This window comes from Rhinopithecus bieti, unplaced genomic scaffold (assembly GCF_001698545.2).
Source record: "Rhinopithecus bieti isolate Rb0 unplaced genomic scaffold, ASM169854v2 scaffold_6947, whole genome shotgun sequence".
Lineage (NCBI taxonomy): Eukaryota > Metazoa > Chordata > Mammalia > Primates > Cercopithecidae > Rhinopithecus > Rhinopithecus bieti.
In genome coordinates, this window is record NW_016805294.1 from 146159 (window position 1) to 168163 (window position 22005).

A 22005-nucleotide genomic window follows, 5' to 3' on the forward strand; every position below is an offset into this window, starting at 1 on the left:
TTTTTTTTTTTTTTTTTTTTTTAGATGAAGTCTCATTTTGTCACCCAGGCTGGAGTGCAGTGGTGCCATCTTGGCTCACTGCCACCTCTGCCTCCTGGGTTCAAGCGATTTTCCTGCCTCAGCCTCCTGAGTAGCTGGGACTACAGGTGCGTGCCACCATGCCTGGCTAATTTTTTGTATTTTTAGTAGAGATGGGGTTTCACCGTGTTAGCCAGGACAGTCTCGATCTGACCTCATGATCCACTCACCTTGACCTCCCAAAATGCTGGAATCACAGGCATGAACCACCACGCCCGGTCACATCTTTCTGATATTATCTTGTTCTGTGACTCTGTATTTAATGGATGTTCCTCAAGAATGAAAAGGCAACTTCATTGTGTTAAAGTCTGAATGATTTTACGTGCAAAAACTGTAGACTACAGCCTATCTTACATGCATTCCAGGATTAGGTAAAACTCACCCAGAAAATAATAAGCCTTATTCTATTTAAACACCATTCAGCTGGAATAATTCTTGCCTGATTTTAAAATCTGAGCACCCAAATACTCACTAAAATTTTAGTGGGTTTACCCAGATAAATAAATCTCTTTATAAATACCTGCTTTTTGAGATCCTTTTCTTCAGGACTTCATTTTTTATTAAACTCAAAATTACATGAGAAGAATAATTCTACAACATGAAATAAGAACTATGCACAATTTATTAGGAATGATAATATATCTGGCTAGATTTTCAAAACTACAAGCAATATCCAGAGTGATTCTGGTATTTACTTCCAGGCCATTCACATTAGATAACTGGTATCCCAAAATTAGTCTTGTCTGAATGTTCGTATTCTGAGTCTATAATATATACGTATGTGCCATGCCAATTTGTATTAAATGGTGCCTAATTTCAGTATCTCTACTAGAAAGGCTCAAACTTCAGATTTCACCAACAGTCTTTCTATGGTCCTATAGTTTTATGCTGATATCCATGTGATACTGAAATTTAAGGTGTACTTTCTTTCAATATGCTCTGCAAAATGCCAACCATGGTTGCTTATTTCCTGGGGATGACATTCCTTGTGCGTTCTCCAATCTGTACTTTGGTGTTGTATATGTGTTCACACAAGCACCTAAATTTTGGCAGAGAGAAGGCACCAGATTGGCAATAAAGCACCTGAAAATAGCTTTTCACTATGAAAAATGCTGGACTCTATGCTTCTTATGTAACACTATCAAAGATACTCATTTCACTACCATTTCATCTTAGTCCAAACCCTACCATGTAATAATTCAAGATTCTAATGTTCAGATTTTTGTGCCCCCTATAAACAGAATTCACTACACGTTTATAAGCTTTGTATTTACTAATTGAAGATAAAGTAAATACCGTATCTTACAAGAAAATTATACAAGCCAATACTTAATATGTAATTTGCAGTGTAGCTCGATGAATCTAATATGTGGTTTTGTATACTTTTACTTGGGCAACTTTGAGAACAAAGAATGTGCATGGAATGTTCATTGAAGACTTTGATTTTTAAAAATTCTATTAATAAAAGCTATGAACCATATTGTCCTTGCCCCAATCTACATTTTGACTATCAAAATCTCTTTCCTACCTGATCACATGTATTTCTATAAGTTTATAGACAGAGAAAGGAAAGTGTTTTCTTTGTTTTAAGAAAAGAAAAGAAGAGATACTTTTAACACTTCAAATCCCATCAACCTGGTCAAAATAATTGTTTACTTTTATTGCCCTCATCAATAGATCCAATTGTATTTCTGTTTAGCCCCTTTATTTTTTGAATTCACTTTTACCTTTCTGATCTCATCTTTGTTTATTTCATTCAGGTTTTTAAGAATTACTTTACCTCTCTATGCTTATAAAACTTCTAAGGACTTTTAACTGGCAATTGTGTAATATCAAAGCCAATTGTCTCTAGTTAGACAATTTTAAATATGTGCAATGATAGTTGTTATCCATAACAAAATTTTAAGATTAATCACATTAAGGTCTGTTAAAAAATGCAAATGTAATAATAATTTAGTTATATGCTCTCTTTTTTATGTGGTTCCGTTTTTTGGGGAATACATATTTTATATAGCTTAAATTCCTTACTTATGAGCATAAACCAGAATAAAATAAGGGAGTGGATATAAATCTAGATAGTTACTCTTTTAATTCAGGGTAAAAGGCTGCTTTCATGTCACCTCAGGCAGGGAGCAATAGCTACTCCATGAAAATTGATCCATAGCCATCCTTCTACCCTGACCATTAACACTAAGGTGGGTTCACGGAAGGATCAGAACATGTCTATGTTTTGCTTTCAAGTCACAAACTTTGCCATTTTATAGCTACAGAGGCAATCAGCACAACTGTGCAGAACTTCTGGAAGATTGTCACAAAGCATTTCAAAAATCACTTTCTAGTCTATATTAAATTCTTCAAAAATTCTTATGAAGAAACAGGAAGTAACTAACTTTCTTTACCTTTGCAAGAATTGGCTCGTGAGAAAAGGTAATATATGAAACTTGTAGTGTTTTAAAATCTTCATACTGTAGCCAAAAAAAAAAACCTTAATAGATACACAAACTTTCCTAGTAATATAATTTTACTTTAGGGTTTCTTTAACTCTTAAAACTTCTTTATTAACAGTAAATTTTCTTCATTTTATTCTTTTCTTAATTTTCTATGACTAGTCTTTTTTATTCCAACTCCAAGCTTGTACAACAACGCAGCAAATGTCTTGGGGTGAATGCCTGAACCCAAGGCCTCTTTACTCTTGGGGCCAAGTCTGTCTGACAGATTCTGGAATTACTGATTGTCAGGCTGATTTCTCTTCCCATCTCCACACTTGGTCTGTCCTGCCTTGCACAGAGGCATGTAGACACCCCAGTATACTTGTCTAGACTCTGCTCACACCTATGGTAACAGCTATTCCTCAGGCCAAGGTGTGTGGTACATGCTGTACCCAGTCTTGATAAAAGAGGTACTGTAGGACCTAGAAGCAGGCTTGGGTGATTTGAGTGTGGGATTCTAGATTTCTGTGTGTCATGGCATCTGATCATAAAATGGGCAGATCCTGGGTAAGTGCATCCTCTTGGCCCCATGGACTCCTGACCCATTGAAGAGGTGAGGTCCTGGAGAGCCAGGGTAGGCCCCTCTAAGTTCAGGGCTCAAAGCTGAGTCTCAGTTTTCCAGGTTAAAAGTTATTATTGTGGAGAAGCCTTCTAGATACATGTGAGGAAATAATAGATATTATATAAACAGGATTATTCCCAGCCATGAACCAGCCCATGTTTAATTAAAAATGTGGAATTGAAAGGTAAATATGTTTTATAATGAATCCCAAGCTAAAGAAAACAAAATTATAACAAAGAATCAAAGAAGGAAGTGAGTTTTTTCATGTCAATGAAAATACTCTGAGAATTCTAGGCTAGTAATCACTCATTCCATGAATGTTTTATAGGTACCTGTTATGTCTCCAATGCTGTACTACGTGCAAGGAACACATCAATGAAAGGAAATGACAACATATCTGTCCTCATGCAGTTTATGTTCTTCATTACATAACAGTATATAGAGAGACAAACAATAAAAAAGTATGTAGAAAGTTATCATGTATATAATTGGCATAGTAACTAGAAATATTTATAAGGTGAATAAATAAAATAAGCAGTGGAAGATGAGCATTGCAGGCAGGGATGAGTAGTGCAAAGTTTCTGTGGTGGAAAATGGCTTTTCATAGGACAATATGAGATGAGGTTGAAGAAAAGAGTATTCAGCACCTTGTAGACTATGATAAGGATTTTAATTTTATTCCAGGAGAAATAAGAAGTCCTTAAAAGGTTTTCAGCAGGAAAGTTTCAGATATAATGTACATTTTTGAGAGATGGCTGTATTAATTAGCTTGGGATACCATAACATAAAACTGTAAACTGGGTGGTGTAACCAGAAACATAATTTTCTCATATTCTGAAAGCTTGGAATTCTGAGATCAGGGTGTCAACATGGTCAGATTCTGGTGAGGAGGACTCTCTCCCAGGTTGCAGACGGCCATCCCTTCACTCTCAGTGTGTTTTTTCATGGCAGATACGAGAGAGAGAGAGAAAAAGAGACAGCGGAGACAGTGCACAAGAGCGCTTTGGTGTGTTTTCTTATAAAAACACTGATCTCATCATGAAGGCTCCACCTTTATGACTTCATTTAATTATAATTAGCTCCCAATGTCTCCATCTCCAAATACTATCCCATTGGGAATTAGGGCTTCAACATATGAATGGGGGGGACACACACATTCAGTCCATACCAGTCACTGGTTGCTGTGTGGAGAGAGGTACAAGTGGCAGGAAGGAGACCAGAAAGAAGGCTATTGTGTTCCAAGAATAATGAGTAAAGAATGTTATCACACAGCACAAGTTACTCAAGAGTCTAACTAAGACAACATAAAATGCTTTTGGATATTTCCATCTGATAGCCATATTTTAAAAATCACCTTGAACATTTTGCAATTCTCAAGCATTATGTTTATGTACTATTTGTGCAGATAAAAAGTGGATGTGGGAGGAAAAGGCCAAGAGCAGGTCAGTCTTCCTTTTCAGTCCCTGCCGGTATAACATGTCAGGAAGTGTGACAATATTAAATGGGTGGGAATAAGAGAGTGGAGTGGATTTAAATCCAGCCTCTGTGTAAAGATTTTCTGGGATCCTAATATCAACCCCACCTAAAATGTTTGCTTCCGGACACAGATTTCAGCCAAATAACAGACCAAGCTAGGATGAAAATATCGGGACACTAAGTCAAATGTGCAAGTTGTTGCAGGTCTCATGGATCCTGATATTCCTTACTCTTTTGCTGCCACCCTACCTCCTCCCACTATCTTTCTTCCCCACCTTCCTGTATTTGCTCTGAATCTGTGTTGTTGCCCTCTTCTTGCTCAGCTCACTGATTCAACTTTACTGGACCCCAGCCGTTTGCAAAGCACTATTGCCTTTTCCTGAAATTCTCTCCTAGGTTCTCAGACACTTGTTTAAATTGTTAAATTGGGTATTAATTCAGCTAGGGGTAAGGAGGAGGGGGAAAGACCACAAGCTGCCTCATTTCAGCAGTTCCCTGATAGCTTTCCCAACTCCAAAAAGTCAGTTTTAACCAAGTGTGCTACTACATGTGCAAAAAAGCAATGCTACGGCAGCTATCTGAGAGTATGACAGTGAAAAAAATATATACTATTTCCAGTCACTGAGTAAAATAATTATTAACGTGTACACCATAGCTGCTGTAGACAGTTATGTACTATGGGGAATGCAGCAATAAATGAACTGGTGTCTGCATTTATGCCCCTATGCCCTGACAACATGGCCTCATTAATTCAAGGAGGCCCTATTAAAAGGGTGGCAAGTGGTTTGCAACCTTGTTTCCTCACCCATTAACCACAGCACCCTGACCACAAGATGGCCTTTTTTATGTATTACTACATAATGCCAGTCTGATTTTCCCAAACATAGCTCACACAGTATAACAAGAAACTACTTGGCTTTGGCCAAACAAGGCTTGGCTGCCTGCAGCCCAAGTGACACTCCCTCCTGTCACTAAAGAGTTATGATCTAGTTGAGAAACGAAAAATGAAATAACCACTGAGCAATTCCAGATAATGTAAAAATAATCTCTATTGAATTCAACTGTGAAAAGGACATCCCAAGCGAACTCTTATTCATACTAGCCCAAGACTACTCTGTTACTCAAGTTTCAGCAATTCAGACTGATTCATTTCTCAAGCTGTCTCCATTGTTTTTCGCCTGAAGAAAGTTTATAAAGATGCTGCAAGTAAAGCCCGTAAGATAGCTGTAGAGCTGAATTCCATTTCTCCCTGGGCTGTTCTTCCAAAAACGGCCTTCATTAACCATGGATATAGTAACATGGAGGACACCAGCTTAGAGACCCAACCTTTGAAATTAGATATGATCATTGCCAATAATCTATTGGCAACTTAACCCCTAATATAACACCCCACTAAAAGACATGATGATATAGTTACTATATGTAAATAGAGATAGTAGATACATAGATATGCATTAGGGGCCTTCATTAACCATTGGGATAAGTAAGCATGGAGGCACCAGGCTTAGAGACCAAACCTTTGAAATTGAGATATGACCCATTGCCAATAAATCTTATTTGGCAACTTTAACCCTAATAATAACACCCGAATAAAGACAGATGATCATAGTAATATATGTAAATAGAGATATATGATACATAGATATGCATTAGGGCCTTCATTAACGCATGGATATAGTAACATGGAGGCACCAGGCTTAGAGACCAAACCTTGAAATAGATATGATCCATTGCCAATAAATCTATTTGGCATCTTACCCCCTAATATACACCCTAAATAGACATGACTCGATATAGTTAGCTATCATGTAATCAGACGACGAGTAGACTACATAAGATATCGGCTTAGATACCTAGCCGGGACTACTAAAGTTCTGATGCTCTATCAGTGAATAAAAGAAGTGAGGGGAAATAGTCATTAAATAAATACGCAATTTATTATATGATCACTATTATGATTTGTGCTTTGAAGAAGAAATTAGGTGCTTTGAAAACTTATAATGAGGCTTTGACCTAGTCTTGGGGACCTGAATTGGCTGTTAGGATTCAGTTTCGGCACAATAATAATAATAAATAAACTTGCCCTCTTTTACTTAGAAGTGGTCTGGCCTCCCTGCTAGGTAGTGACTCCACTAAACTCTACACAGTCCACAGAAGAACGTTGTTCATATTTGGCAAGTTCCACAGTCCATCTTCTGAAAAACTACATGACAGTGATCTCAGGAGGAAAGATAACCAGGAACAAGGTCCTCATACCTAATCTCTTTAGTTTACCTGACTCAGCAGGACCAGCACTGCCCTCCCAGTTATCCATCAGGATGAGGACACTTATCTCTATACAGTTCTATATATGCCCTTAAATCTGACCCAGTTCTACCTCTCCTCCACACCACTCTAAATTCTTGTTTTGTGGCTTCTGAAACTCATAGTCTGCTTGCAGCTAAACCTTTTATTTCTGTCTTTTTTCTGGTCATTCTTGTTACCTTTGGGCTCTCACTGAAACTTGGCCCTCCCCAAGGTCACAGCTTCCCCTGAAGCCTTCTCAAGTGGTTGCTCTTTTCTCAATCATACCTTATATTTTGCTGGTACTTGCTCTTCCTTGCTAATTTCTATATGCTTCCTAATAAATACATACTCATGCACACACATACACACACTGAAAATACTCCCCTGTCTGATGACACTACCAGTTGACAGCAACTAACATTTACATAGGTTGAATATCCCTTATCTCATCCCAAGGACCAGAAGTGTTTCCTATTTCAGATTTTTTTGGATTTTGGAATATTCGCATATACATACCTGTTGTTCACTCAATCTGAAAATTCTAGCATGGCAGGACTCAAAATGATTACCTTGTTCCAGGCACCGATCTGACTTAATATACACAAAAACACTGAGTTACGTATGTTCCTATCCTTATTCTACTGATGCACTTGAAGTACTGGGACATTGGGTGAAATATTCACAGTCAAACAGCTAGGAAGTGTTAGAGTGGGGATTTGTACCCTGGAAGTGTGGCTCCAGAGTTCATCTTCTTAAAGACTATGTCATATTGCCTCCCGTCACTTGCTGGCATGTGATGCAGTGATGATCTTAGTTCTGTGTATTAGTCTGTTTTCATGCTGCTGATAAAGACATACCCAAGACAAAAGAAAGAGGTTTATTGGACTTACAGTTCCACGTGGCTGGGAAGGCCTCACAATCATGGCAGAAGATGAAAGGCACATCTCACATGGTGGCAGACAAGAGAAGAGAGCTTGTTCAGGGAAACTCCCCGTGTTAAAAACCTTCAGATATTGTAATACTTACTCACTACCATGAGGACAGCACAAGAAAGACCTGTCCCTATGATTCAGTTACTTCCCACCAGGTCCCTCCCACAACACATGGGAATTCAAGATGAGATCTGGGTGGAGACACAGCCAAACCATGTCATTCCACCCCTGGCCCCTCCCAAATCTCATGTCCTCACATTTCAAAAACCAGTCATGCCTTCCTAACAGTACCCAAAGTCTTAACTCATTTCTGCATTAACTCAAAAGTCCACAGTCCAAAATATCATCTGAGACAAGGCAAGTCTCTTCCACCTATGAGCCTGTAAAATTAAAAGCAAGTTAGTTACTTCCTAGATACAATGGAAGTATAGGCATTGAGTAAATACAGCCATTTCAAATAGAAGAAATTGACCAAAACAAAGGGGCTACAGGCCCCATGAAAGTCTGATATCCAGCAGCACAGTCAAATCTTTCAAAGTTCCAAAATTATCTCCTTTGACTCCATGTCTCACATCCAGGTCACACTGATGCAAAAGGTGAATTCCCATGGTCTTGGGCAGTGGTTTGTTAGGGTACGACCTCCATCTTGGCTGCTTTCATGGGCTGGCATTGAGTGTCTGCAGCTTTTCCAGGCACACAATGCAACTGTCAGTGGATATACCATTCTGGGGTCTGGAGGATGATGGCCTTCTTCTCACAGCTCTACTAGAAAGTACCCCAGTAGAGACTCTGTGTACGGGCTCCAACCCCACATTTCCTTTTCACACTGTCCTAGCAGAGGTTCTCCCTGAGAGCCCTGCCACTGTAGCAAACTTCTGCCTAGACATCCAGGCATTTCCATACATCCTCGGAAATCTAGGTGGAGGTTCCCAAACTCCAATTCTTGACTTCTGTGCACTGGCAGGCTCAACACCACATGGAAGCTGCCAAGGCTTGAGGCTTGGACCCTCTGAAACCACAGCCTGAGCTCTACATTGGCCCCTTTCAGCCATGGCTGGAGTGGCTGGGGCACAGGGCACCAAGTCCTTAGGCTGCACACAGCACAGGGACCATGGGCCCAGTCCATGAAACCACTTTTGCCTCCTAGGCCTCCAGGCCTATAATGGAAGGGGCTACCTTCAAGAACTCTGATATGCCCTGGAGACATTTTGCCCACTGTCTTTGGGAGTAACTTTCAGTTCCTCATTATTTATGCAAATTTCTGCAGCCAGCTTGGATTTCTCCTCAGAAAATGGGATTTTCTTTTCTATTGCATTGTCAGGCTGCAAATTTTCCAAATATTTATACTCTGCTTCCCTTATAAAACTGAAGCCTTTAACAGCACCCAAGTTACCTCTTGAATGCTTTGCTGCTTAGAAATTTCTTTTACCAAATATCCTAAATCATCTGTCTCAAGTTTAAAGGTCCACACATCTCTAGGGCAGGGGCAAAATGCTGTCAGTCTCTTTGCTAAAACATAGTAAGAGTCACCTTTGCTCCCGTTCCCAACAAGTTCCTCATTTCCGTCTGAGACCACCTCAGACTGGATTTCATTGTCCATATCATTATCAGCATTTTGGTCAAAGCCATTCAACAAGTTTCTAAGGAGTCCCACACTTTCCCACATTTTCCTATCTTCTTCTGAGCCCTCCAAACTATTCTGAACTCTGGCTGTTACCCAGATCCAAAGTTGCTTTGCCTTTTTTTGGGGGGGGCATCTTTTCAGCAGCACCCCACTCTACTGGTGCCAATTTACCATATTAGTCTGTTTTCCTGCTGCTGATAAAGACATACCCAAGACTGGGCAATTTACACACACACACACACACACACACACACACACACACACAGACGTTTACTGGAGTTCCACGTGGCTGGGGAGTCCTCACAATAATGGTGGAAGGTGAGAGGCACATCTCACATGGTGGCAGACAAGAGAACAGAGCTTGTGCAGGAGAAATTCCCCTTTTTACAAACCATCCTATCTCATGAGACTTATTCACTATCATGAGAACAGCATGGGAAAGACCTGCCGCCATGATTCAGTTACCTACCACCAGGTCCCTCCCACAAGACTTGGAAATTCAAGATGAGATTTGGGTTGGGACACAGTCAAACCATATCACTCTGAAATCATGGTCTTTCCCTCTGTTACTGGTCCTGTGATCAACCTTGGTGACTTCAACAGATGGGGAGAAAATTCAACACTTAGGCCTCATGGTTCCTTGATGCCATTCCCCCAATCTTGCGCTCTCCTGGATGTCCTCTTGATCTTGTCATTGCCAATAACTGTTCCATCTCCCAAATCTCACTCTCAAATACTCAAATAACACCTTTCATGCTTCCACTTATAGACTCTAGCACCTCCACTCCTACGATTATTCTACCACACCATAGTTTGTTTCTTCCTCACTTGCATTCCATGCCTGATTACAATCATGTCCTTGCACTCTCCTTCTCTTTCCTTGCCCTTTTCTTTCTCAATCCTTCTTTCTTGACAGGATTCTAATCCAGGTTGAATCTAGCTCTTCACCTACAGTCATAATTCTGTGCAGCTGAACATGAAGTAAAAATGAAGTCATGATAATTTTAAATTCATAAAAGCAAATGTCAACACCACCTAGTAACTCTACCTTTCACTAATCAGTTCTCTTTCCTAGTCTACAACATAACTAAATTTTACTTATTTTCCTTTCTCTACAAACCTGAAACATCACATATTTAATCTTGTATAAGTGATAATTTTGCCTAATATTGTCTGAGCTAATATAAATCAGAGACCATCCTCATCCTTCCACCTTCAAACTTCCAACCTACCTGCATTCATGCATTTGTACTCTGTCTCTCCTCCCTTCAAAAGGGATGGTATTCCAAGCCCATTTCCAAAATCATTTTTTAAAATTTCACAATATAATTAACTTTACTATGTAGAAATCAAGCAATATATTACAAAAATGTAAACAAAGAAAACCAAATGAACCTATATCCAATGTTTTTGAGCTTTTTTTCCTAGCTTCAGTACTGTTTCTCTCTCAGGATGTATCCCTGTGGTTTTATTTTGCTTTTCCCCAAAGTAATTGTGCACCTATCAACACGACTGATTGTGGAAATAAGTAATAGATGTAGCATCATCACTTTCTTATTGGATTCTCATAATGAATTCAGCATTTCTCAGCATATTGAGCTTCTAAATTATTAATCTTATACGTAGTCCAAAAACACATTCATAACATAGAACATATACTATAGAGAGAACAAACTATACTCTGGTGTCCAGTGTTTGTGACAACACAAACCAGAAGAGAAAAGCTTGAACTGTTTGCATATCACCAACACAAAAAGATGAAAAAACATTTAAATGTAAGAGCAACTTAAGCAAACTTTTATCTGCTTACCTCCTAGATAGTTTGATATAAACAATATCAAATAATTTATTTCAATTTTCTATCCAATTCTTTTTTTCTATTTATTTTTGGTTTTTATTTTTTATTTAAATAAGTTTTTTTGTACGAGTGGTGTTTGGTTACATCAATAAGTTCTTTAGTGGTGATTTAGTGTACACCATACCCAGTGTGCAGTCTTGTATCCCTCACGCCCCTCCCACCCTTCCCCCCAAGCCTACAAAGTCCATTGTATCATTCTTATACTTTTGCATCCTCATAGCTTAGCTCCCACTTATGAGAACATATGATGTTTGGTATTTTATTCCAAAAACCAAAGATCACATATTCTCACTCAAAAGTGAGGAGTTACTTCACTTAGAATAATAGTCTGCAGTTCCATTCAGGTTGCTGCGAATGCCTTTGTTTTGTTCCTTTTTTATGGCTAAGCAGTATTCCATGGTGTATATACATACACATTTTCTTTATCCACTCGTTGATGGAGGGGCATTTGGGCTGGTTCCATATTTTTGCAATTGCAAATTGTGCTGCTATAAACATGTGTGTGTAAGTGTCTTTTTCATATAATGACTTATTTTCCTCTGGGTAGATACCCAGGAGTGGGATTGTTGGATCAAATGGTAGACCTATTATTAGTTCTTTAAGAATCACCATACTGTTTTCCACAGTGGTTGTACTAGTTTACATTCCCACCAGCAGTGTAATAGTGTTCCCTTTCCACTCCAACCACACCAACATCTATTATTTTTTTTTTTTTGATTTTTTGATTATTGCCATTTTTGCAGGAGTGAGGTGGTATCACCTTGTGGTTTTGATTTATATTTCCCTGATAATTAGTGATGTTGAGCATTTTTTCATATGTTTGTTGGTCATTGGTATATCTTTTTTTGAGAATTGTTTATTCATGTCCTTAGCCTACTTTTTGATGGGATTTTTTTTTCTTACTGATTTGTTTGACCTCCTTGTAGATTCTGGACATTAGTCCTTTGTCAGATGCATAGTTTGCTAAGATTTTCTCCTGGTCTGTGGGTTGGTTGTCTTTTTACTCTGTTGATTATTTCTTTTGCTGTGCAACAGCCTTTAGTTTAATTAAGTCCCACCTATTTATCTTTGTTGTTGTTGCATTTGCTTTTGGGTACTTGGTAAAGTCTTTGCCTAAGTCATTGTCTAGAAGGGTTTTTCTGATGTTATCTTCTAGAATTTTTATGCTTTCAGATCTTGGTTTTAACTCTTTGATCCATCTTGAGTTGATTTTTACATAAGGTGGAAGATGAGGATCCAGTTTTATTCTTCTTCATGTGACTTGCCAATTATCCCAGCACCATTTGTTGAAAAGAGTGTTCTTTCCTCACTTTATGTTTTTGTTTGCTTTCTCAAAGATCAGTTGGCTTTAAGTATTTGGGTTTATTTCTGGGTTCTCTATTCTGTTCCATTGGTCTTTGTGCCTAGTTTTATACCAGTACCATGTTGTTTCGTGACTATGGCCTTGTACTACAGTTTGAAATCAGGTAATATGATGCCTCCAGATTTTTTCTTTTTGCTTAGTCTTGCTTTGGTTATGTAGGCTCCTTTTTGGTTCCACATGAATTTTAAGATAGTTTTCTCTAGTTCTGTGAAGAATGGTGATGGTATTTTGATTGGAATTGCATTGAATTTGTAGATGACTTTTGGCAATATGGTCATTTTCACAATATTGATTCCACACATCCACTATGTGTTTTCATTGTTTGTGTCATCTATTATTTCTTTCAACAGGGTTTTGTAGTTTTTCTTGTAGAGGCCTATCACCTCCTTGGTAGGGTATATTCCTAAGTATTTTATTTTTATTTTTTACAGCAATTGTAAAAGGGGTTGAGTCCTTGATTTGATTCTCAGCGTGGTCACTATTGGTGTATAGCATTGCTACTGATTTGTGTACATGAATTTTGTATCCCGAAACTTTACTGAATTCATTTATCAGTTGTAGGAGCTTTTGGGATGAGTTTTTAGGGTTTTCTAGGTATACAATCATATCCTTTGGCAAACAGTGATAGTTTGGCTTCCTCATTACTGATTTGGATGTCCTTTATTTCTTACTTTTGTCTGATTGCTCTGCCTAGGATTTCGAGTATTATGTTGAATAGAAGTGGTGAAAGTGGGCATCCTTTCCAGTGTTCCAGTTCTCAGAGGGAATGCTTTCAACTTTTCCCTATCTAGTATAATGTTGACTGTGGGTTTTTCATAGATGACTTTTATTACCTTGAAGTATGTACCTTCCATGCCAATTTTGCTAAGGGTTTGAATCATAAAGGGATCTGGATTCTGTCAAATGTTTTTTCTGTGTCTATTTTTCTGTGTCTATTTAGCTCTGCTTAGATCTTTGTTGTTTCTTTTCTTTGCTGGATTTGGGATTGGTTTGTTCTTGCTTCTCTAGTTCCTTGAGTTGTGATGTTAGATTGTCTATTTGTGCTCTTTCAGACCTTTTGATGTAGGCATTTAATTTCCATGTCTATTGAGATGATCATGTCATTTTTGTTTTTAATTCTGTTTATGTGATGTATCACATTTATTGACTTGCATATGTTAAAACATCCCTGTATCCCTGGTATTAAACCCACTTGATCATGATGGACTATCTTTTTGATATGCTGTTGGATTCATTTAGCTAATATTTTGTTGATGATTTTTGCATCTATATTCATATTCGTCAGGGATATTGGCCTGTGGTTTTATTTTTGTTATGTGCTTTCCTGGTTTTGGTATTACAGTGATACTAAATTCATAGAAAGATTTAAGGAGTATTTCCTCTTTCTCTATCTTTTGGAATAGTGTCAATAGGATTGGTACCAATTCTTCTTTAAATGTCTGATAGAATTCAGCTGTGAATTCGTCTGATCCTGGATTTTTTTTTTTTTTTTTTTTGGCAATTTTTTAATTATCATTTCCATCTGACTGCTTTTTATTGGTCTGTTCAGAGTTTCTATTTCTTCCTGGTTTAATCTAGGAGGATTGTATATTTCCAGGAATTTATCCATTTCCTCTAGGTTTTCTAGTTTGTGTGCGTAAAGGTGTTCATGGTAGCCTTGAATGGTCTTTTATATTTCTGCAGTATTGGTTGTAATGTATCTCATTTCATTTCTAATTGAGCTTATTTGGATCCTCTCTTTTTTTTTCTTAGTTAATCTCACTAATGGTCTATCAATTTTGTTTATCTTTTCAAAGAAGTAGCTTTTTGTTTCATTTATCTTTTGTATTGCTTTTGCTTCAATTTCATTTAGCTCTGCTTAGATCTTTGTTGTTTCTTTTCTTTGCTGGATTTGGGATTGGTTTGTTCTTGCTTCTCTAGTTCCTTGAGTTGTGATGTTAGATTGTCTATTTGTGCTCTTTCAGACCTTTTGATGTAGGCATTTAATGCTATGAACTTACCTCTTACACCACGTTTGCTGTATCCCAGAAGTTTTGATAGGTTGTATCACTATTATTGTTCAGTTCAAAGAATTTTCTAATTTCCATCTGGATTTCATTGTTGACCAGTGATCATTCAGGAGCAGGTTATTTAATTTCCATGTATTTACATAGTTTTGTGGGTTCCTTTTAAAGTTGATTTTCACTGTGGTCTGAGAGAGTATTTGATATAATTTTGGTTTTCTAAAATGTATTGAGACTTGTTTTATGGCCTATTATAAATGTTCCATGTGCTGACGAAAAGAACGTATATTCTGCAGTTGTTGGGTAGAATGTTCTATAAATATCTGTTAAGTCCATTTGTTGTAGGGTATAGTGTAAGTCCAATGTTTCTTTGTTGACTTTCTGTCTTGATGACCTATCTCATCCTGTCAGTGGAATAGACCCCAGTGTCTATTTTTCCCATCTTTCTATCTATAGGTACCCCACGTTTAGCTTCCACTTATAAGTGAGAACATGTTGTATTTGATGTTATGTTCCTGCATTAATTTGGTTAGGATAACGGCCTCCAACTGCATCCACATTGCTGCAAAGAACATGGTTTCATTCTTTTTTCTGGCTGCCTAATATTCCATGGCGTATACGTGCCACATTTTCTTTATCCAATCCACCATTGATAGGCACCTTGGTTGATTCCATGTCTCTGCTATTGTGAATAGTGCTGCAATGAACATACAAATACATGTGTTTTAATGGTAGAATGTTTTATTTTCCTTTGAGTATATACCCAGTAATGGGATTACTGGGTCAAATGGTAGTTCTATTTTAAGTTCTTGAGAAATCTTCAAACTTCTTTTCACAGTGCCTGAACTAATTTATTTTTCCACCAACAGCATATGTGCATTCCCTTTTCTTTGTAGCTTTACCAACATCTGTCATTTTTTGGCCTTTCAATAATGGTGATTCTGACTGGTGTGAGATGGTATACCATCAGGATTTTGATTTACAGTTCTCTGATCATTAGTGATGCTGAGCATCTTTTAAAATGGTTATTGTCTGCTTATATATCTTCTTTTGAGAACTGTCTGTTCATGTTCTTTGCCCACTTTTAAAGGGGTATTAGTTTTGTTCCTTATAGATTCTAGTTATTAGATCTTTGTTGGATTCATAGTTTGTGAATATTTTCTCCCATTCTGTAGGTTGTCTGTTCACTCTGTTGATGATAGTTTCTTTTGCTATGTAGAAACACTTTAGTTTAATTAAGTCCCATATGTCAACTTTTCTTTTTGTTGCAATTGCTCTTTTTAAAATAATTTCAACTTTTTTTTTAGGTTGAGAGAGTACATATGCTGGTTTTTTACATGGAACTACCCATGTCTTGACATCATCACTCACACAGGGATTACTTTAATCACTTCCTAGCAAGCCTCTTGATCCTCCAATTCATGCTATGCTTACTGCCAATATACATTTCCCTAAACATTGCTTATGTTAGTCTCTGCTCGAAAACAATCCAGATCTCCCTGCTTAAAATTCTGTGCAATGTAAATTTATTTGCTTAATTTTTAAGACATGTCAGAATGCCTATCTGTGTTTCCCACAAACTCTTTTGCCTAATAAGGTCAGTGTCCTCATGGCTATATAAAAATCTGTTGCTTCTGAACGTTTTCAAGTATTTTCCCCTCACCTAAGCAGCAGTTTTCATCTCTGCTTCCTTTTAAGTTTCAGCCTATCCTTCAAGGCTAAGACCTACTCTCTCCACATTAACTTCCCAGTCTGCATTTTTTTTCTTCTCCCCTCTATACTCCTATAGCACTAATGGCATGTTCCACATAGATCAACACACGTCCACAAAAGTATTCAAAAGTTCATTCATTTTATCTTGGTTTTTCCAATATTACCTCCTAGGAGGCAGGAGCTGCATTTCACACAGGCTCCACAGCACTCGCACAGTAACGAACATATAATGGGAATTTATTAGATAGACACTCAGAAGGTTTATGAACCCTCTTTTTGCCTATTTATATTTTCTAAAAAATAAATACGTAATTAATATAAAATATTTACCTTTCATTTATTTCAGCAAAATATTGCATGCATGTGTAGTATGAAATAGGTTTATAACGTCTATTTAAGAAAGGTTTCCGGGACTCTCAAAACAATCTAATAACCACTTAGAATGATACTTTTATTTCTTCTCACTTTCTTTTCTTTTCTATACAGAGAACATTGGCAATATCCTGAATTTAGTACTAAAAGCAAAAGATAAGGAAGGTGTTACGTGGCCTCTGTATAACAGAGAATGTTCTATACTGAAAACTTATGATATACTTTTCACCTTAGACAAAGCCAGACAGGTAAGATTTTCTTTATCATAGTGTTTAGCACAAGCTGGGGAATATAACTGCTCAATAAATTCTTGTTAAGTGATTGAATTTTTGATAATTTACTCAATAGAACCTTCCATTTCTGAAATATGCACATAGTATCTTCAGGAATTAGGCCTGAGTAGCATTTCCCAAGGCAATCCCTCATTCTAACTTTGAGAAGGAATGTGATTAATTTGAAGCTGCTATTCTAATTTTCATTTTAGATTTTTACTATTATCTTCTTTTAGGTTTTTACTATTATCTTGAGAAATAGCAGGCCAAGAGCCTTGCTTCCATACTACCAGCCATTTCTCTTGGGTAGCAAAACAATTTAGAGCTGTAGAAACAGTATTAGAAACCATGTATTCCAACCCATTCACTCTTCAGATGAGGAAAACATCTCGCAGGTTAGATGGGGAGGCCAAGACAGAAATCAAACCCTTTTAAACAAGTAACTACCTTACCTACATTTAAATAATGAAGGATGGCAAAATACCATAAAATCTCGGGGCTGAATAGAACTTACAGATGGTTCATTATTCTTTGTTTTAGCACTTCCAGTAATTGGCAAACAACTCTTTCTACAATGGAATGTCTCGAAAAATTAGAAATGTTCTCAAAAGAGTATTTCTCAGTGGCTTATGTTGAATCAAAATTTGTCTTCCCAGAACTTTGCAGCAACAGCCCTAGTTTTGAATTCTCAAACAGTAGCAACAATCCACTCCCTCTTCCATGGGACTGAACTAAACAATTTATACAACCCTTAAGATTTTGTCTTTCCATGTTCCTCTAAACTTCCTTTTTATGGCATGACTTCCCTCTGTTTTGACGATAATCTTATTAGAATTTTGTCCTTGAATCTTAGAATGTTTTCAATTAAAGGCGACAAAAAAATCAAACTCAAGTTGGCTTAAAGAATAACTAAAAACTCCAGGGTAATTTAGGCATAGTTCCATCAGAGTGCTGGGTCCATTTTCCTGTGGTTTGCTCTGCTCCTCTTTAATCGGTGTTAACTTTCTCCCCAGCCTGACTTCCCTCCTGGTTGTTGGATGCCTGCCAGCAGTAATTAGTGCTGCATGATGCCTCATTCAGCAGGAAAGGCAGGTTGCTACCCATTAACTGCTGAAAAAAGGAAACACTGAGATTTACATCAATTGGCCACCCCTGAATCAATCCGTAAAACCAGGGGAATGCCACACACTGATAAGCTTAGGCCTGTATTAATTAAACCAATTACAGTGCAAAGGAAGATGGAATTTTCCTGATTGGCCTTAGCTGAGCATAGCTTACTGTTGAAGCTGGGGTGAGGTCAAGTTCACTCAAACCTTATCGCTGGTATCAACAGAGAAGGTGTAATGGATGTTCAGGAAAAAACCATAGCTTCTGTCCACCACGCATGTATACCTGTATGTAACACTCAGGATGGGTCTGACACATGTCCAAGTTCAGTGAAATATTAGAAATCAGTCTTATGGCCATTTCCTTCATTTTGAAAATGTTCTTCTATTAACATAGTCTTACCTTGAATTCACTTTTTTTTTTAAAGCAGGTGTAATTGTTAGAGTTTATGGTTACTGAAGTACCTAAAGTGGTTTTTTAAATTTCATTTTATACTGCTTTTGAGTTGAACTTTTAAAACCTCCCCACCAAGTGCATTCTTATGGAACTGATTGCAAAAACCAAAACAGTACATTAATTCGGCTCCTCAATCTCCGTGTTCTGTTTTTTATGCATTGTTCTATCTACTAAAACAACACTTCAAATTATGTTTCTAAAAGTCAATACGTTAGTTTACCCTTTGCAGACGGATGCCTCTTCACCCAGATTGGATTTTTATATGTGACCAAGACAAAGCCAAAGACAAAGCCATGAGATATACTGTGGGAAACCTTCCTGCAAGCTAACATCAAATTAATAATTACATGCAGTTGTTCAACCAGCTTTACACATCTGCTTACATTCACTATTATTCAGTCATATTTCTACCCTTGTTCCCAAGGACATATGAGTTATTTCATCAAAATCCCTGCATAAACACAAATATTGCAACCTCCCAACCCTCTAAAATCTCCCAGGCTACTCAACCTACAGAAAATTAAATAAGGCTAATTTGGCAGGAATGCTTTTACTGCACTCAAACTGGATCTTAGAGGTTGTCTCATTATTTTCTAAGTGATTTCAATTCCTTGTTAAAGTAATCCATTCTAAAATGCTATTAAAGATCAACTTTGCTGATCTAATAGTTTCCAGAATCTACCTTTTAACCCTTTGAGAGAATTGGTGTGATATTTGCTTAGATCGCATCTTTTAGCAGTACTCCCCTTCTCTGTGATTTCTGTGGATTACTGCCAATCATTCTGTGATTACAACTGTAAGTCCTTTCGACACCTTGGAATGTAATTTGTCCATGACTGCAAACTTGAATTCATTTAGAATGTCTGGGTGGCTTCCTATCATCTCTTCTTTTTACTTTTTCTGGGACTTCAATTCATTGTTAATGGTGTTTTTCTAGCTGTTCTATTTTGATGATAACTTCTTCATAGTGACAAGGACAGATTCAAAATAGGAGCAGAGTAATTCTGCCTCCTGCCTGTATTTGTTAGCCTCTCATCATCTTTTCTAAACAGTGGGCTGATGCACATATTCTCGTAATTATGATTCCTAGCTTTTGCAGAAGTACTTTTCTCTGCTGGGAACACTCTTCCTGTTCTGAAACTTTCTGTAATCTAACTTTTATTCATCCATCAAGTCTTAGCAATAATCTCTCTGAGGAGTCTTCATTTATCCTGCAAAGCTAAATTAGACGCCCCTCCTATATCTTATGATACCTTATGATAGCCCTTTGGTGGACTTTAGTAGATTATATTGTAAATGCCCGTTAGCATGTCTGCATTCCCCATTGGACTATGAGTGGTTAGAGGATAAGGATCTTTCCTTGTTCTCTTCTGCAGAGATTTTCATAGTTCTTGGCACCAAATAGGTGCTTAATATTAATAATTGTTCAATGAATTAAACCTGTAAAGGTCCTTTTGGTTAACTTTGAACATTGTTTTATTTCTTATATTTTCTTCCAAGATTTATTTTACTGCCATATCAAGTTTCCTTGGTGGTTGAAAGTAAATCTAGAATAATGATTTCTTCATCCTTTTTTTTTTTTTTTTTTTTTCAGTAAAAAGCTTCCTTGTCGAATCTCTGAGGTATTAATTTTTGGGGAAGCTTAAAATAATGTTTCTTATGATAAAAGGAAAAAATCTTCTACTATACATATATACTGGATCAGAAAATACGCTCATCAGAAATGTTTGAGGTGCATGGAGTATACTCCACAAATGGAAACATGAAAATAAAAGTGAGATGACTATTTTTGTAGAGACAAAATGAAACAAATTTCACTAGAATTTTTTAAAACACAGGATTTTATAAAAACACATTTCAGTCATTAAGACAACTCTAATATTTTGAAAGCTTGAAAAATATATTTTTTATCAAATGCACTCAGTAAATTTTACAATCTTTAGTTTTTCTATTTACCAATGGTATTTCCTACTGATACACTTTTCTTACAACAATAAATCTCCTTAACTTATTCAATTTGTCACCTGTTCAGTAGTTTATAAAGTTTTAAAGCTAATGGTATAACAAACTCAAATGATGATATTTTATATTTATAAGTGCATCCTGGGATGAACAAGTAATGAAAACACAGTCTGCTGCTGCTAAAAGTGAGGGACTTAAGACGTTTAGGTACAAAGAGATGAAATGCACTTGATTTCATCTGATTTTAAAATTCAAGTAGATTTGATCCAGGTTGGTTCTTAAGGAGGTCATCAACAGAAAATACCCTATTATGTTTTCTTCTGTTGAGCACTGGATATGCAGTAATTTTCCTAACCTACTGCCACAGATTGAATGCATTGTTGCATTTTTTCAAACTATCTTGCGTTATATGACATGCTTGATGGCAGACTTTCCTGACCACAGATTTCAATTAAACTTATCAGTCAAAGGTCATTTACAAGCAACTGTGATTGACTGAGACCTAATCGTTGATTAGGGTTGAAAGAGAAAAATTGTTGCCAATTGGTACAGTCGAAAGATATAGTACAAATAATCTGTAGCTACTTTTTAGCCAAGTGTAATGACAGATTCCAAGAGAGAGGACTTAAAAATGTCACCTTTAAATTTTTTAGAGAAAAATATTATTAATATAGTTATAATTCATTTGTATGCAGCCACCAAAAGAGAGAATATCTGCAATATAATACAATATAATGGCAACAACAATGTAACACTAACACGTAATATTTTATACCTCATATTAATTGTCATTGTAAATATGAACTGTCATTTTTATATAAATTATATTGACATAATTAATATAAGTCATCATATTATCTACTTTGAGTAGAATTAAGAAGATTGGCCTTCTAGTGCTGAGACACCATTAGTTATCTGGACAATCTATGGCAAATCATTTAAACTCTCTAGGTCTTAATGTTTTCTATGCATAAGTAGTAACCCCTCAAAAAATTAATATCTACAAAGTTTGTAGTAGGGGGGCCTTGAGTTACATTTAAGATTTCATAAAGCTCTTGGGAACTTTGTACTTAACTACAATAAAAACTCATAAGCGGGCGGAGCAAGATGGCCGAATAGGAACAGCTCCAGTCTCCAACTCCCAGCGCAAGCGACATAGAAGACCGGTGATTTCTGCATTTTCAACTGGGGTACTGGGGACATCTCACTAGGGAGTGCCGGACAATCAGTGCTGGTCAGCTGCTGTAGCCCGACCAGAGAGAGCTGAAGCAGGGCGAGGCATTGCCTCACCTGGGAAGTGCAAGGGGGAAGGGAATCCCTTTTCCTAGCCAGGGGAACTGAGACACACAACACCTGGAAAATCGGGTAACTCCCACCCCAATACTGTGCTTTAAGCAACGGGCACACCAGAAGAATATATCCCTCACCTGGCCGGGAGGGTCCCACGCCCAC